The sequence below is a fragment of the Nicotiana attenuata genome, unplaced genomic scaffold (assembly GCF_001879085.1).
Source record: "Nicotiana attenuata strain UT unplaced genomic scaffold, NIATTr2, whole genome shotgun sequence".
NCBI classification, from domain to species: Eukaryota; Viridiplantae; Streptophyta; class Magnoliopsida; order Solanales; family Solanaceae; genus Nicotiana; species Nicotiana attenuata.
Window position 1 is genome coordinate 94,577 of NW_017670935.1, and position 1,983 is coordinate 96,559.

A 1,983-nucleotide genomic window follows, 5' to 3' on the forward strand; every position below is an offset into this window, starting at 1 on the left:
GCGTACTTGTGCTAATTGTTGGAAATCCGATTTTTATTTCATTAAAAATAGCCTTGAATTGTGTTCTTCTTTTCTTGCTTACACTACTTGGAAATTTAGCCTGTTGTTAGTCTAGAGAAGCATGTCTACTTGATTTCTATTTGACTCAACTGCCTTACTTGTATTACGTGAAGCATGCTAGGTTAGAATTATCTGTCTGACTTTGGTATGAAATTGATTGAATTGAGTTCTTGTTGCTGCTGCGTATTTACTTTGGGACAACGGGGCAGTATCCCTGGAGCTCCCCTGTATGTTTACTTTGGGACTACGGAATTGCATTCTGAGAGATCCCCCTGCACTTTTACATTGGAACTACGGAATTGCACCCGGTAGATTCCCCAGTACTGAGTATTTATATTTGGAACTACGGATGTGGTATTCCGGCGGATCCCCGCGCATTTATGAGTTGGACTACGGGACTCCACCCGGGAGATCCACTGGATATGGCATTTATATTTGGGGACTACAGGACGGTATTCTGGGAGATCCCCGGTTGTTATCTCGGAGCTGAGCTGTACTCTCTTTCTGTGTTTTACTTGCCTTTGTAATAGTTGTTGTTGTCCTTCATGTCCTGTGTTACTTATTTACACTGTTTATTTCACACTGTTAAACCTTATATCTTATGTAACCTCAGTAGGGCCCTGACCTTCCTCGTCACTACCCAACCGAGGTTAGTCTTGGCACTTACTGAGTACCGCTGTGGTGTATTCATGCCCTTCCTGCGCATGCTTTTAATGTGCAGATCCAGGTACTTCGACTCAGTCCTACCACCCCTGAGGCGAGGCGACTACTATAGCGACTTCGAGGTATATCTGCCGCGTCCGCAGACGGAGGAGTCTCTTTCTATTCTTGTTGTTTAGTATTAGCCTTTCAGTATTTCAGTTCTTGTTAGATATTCTGGAGTTAGAGCTATGTAGTATTTCTTAGCTTGTGATTCATGGGTTTTCGGGTCTTGGATTTATGTGTTAGTTTTGAGAGTTAAATATTGTGTATGCCGAGCGGCACCTTTAAAAGCTTTTTATTTCCTTTATTTCTGTTTTAAATTGCTTTACTTCCGCAAAATTTTGGTTTCTTTCCGCAATTTAGGCTAGCCTAGTCGTAGAGACTAGGTGCCGTCACGATGGTTCACGGAGGGCGAACAGGGGTCGTGACAAGTTGGTATCAGAGCTCTAGGTTTATAGGAGTCATGAATCACAAGTCGGTTTATTAGAGTCTCATTGATCGGTACGGAGACGTCTGTACTTATCTACGAGAGGTTATGTAACTATTAGGAAAAATATTGTTTCGTTTGATTTCCTTGTCGTGCTAGATTTTTGATATCACAATTCTAAACTTCTTTCTTCTATTCTCTCACAGATGGTGAGGAAACGTGCTACTCGAGATGACCAGGCACCCACGCCCCATACTGGAGCCGTCAGAGGCAGGGGCCGGGGTAGAGGCTGAGGACGCGCTCGTGGTGCGGCCAGAGCACCCGCGCGAGCTGCCACCGAGGTACCACCAGCAGCACCAGCCGGATTCCAGACACCTTATGCATCTGCTACTACTACCCCAGCACTCCAGGAGACTTTGACACAGTTTATGACTATGTACACCACTCTAGCTTGGGCAGGGTTGCTTCCCCTTGCTGCAGCTACATCCCAGGCCGGGGGAGGAGCACAGACTCCCGCCGCCCGCACTCCTGAGCAGCGAGTGCATATTGATCAGGTTCCAGAGGCTATTCCTGTACAGCCGGTAGCCCCAGCTCAGCCCGAGGAGAGGGCAGTTGCTTCAGAGGAGGAGCAGAAGAGGCTTGAGAGGTTCAAGAAGTATCAGCCTCCTACATTCACTGGACTAGCCTCAGATGATTCTCTTAGATTTCTAGAGGAGTGCTACTGTATCCTCCGTACCATGGGTATATCAGGATCGAGCAGGGTTTCCTTTACTACCTTTCAGCTTCGAGGAGCC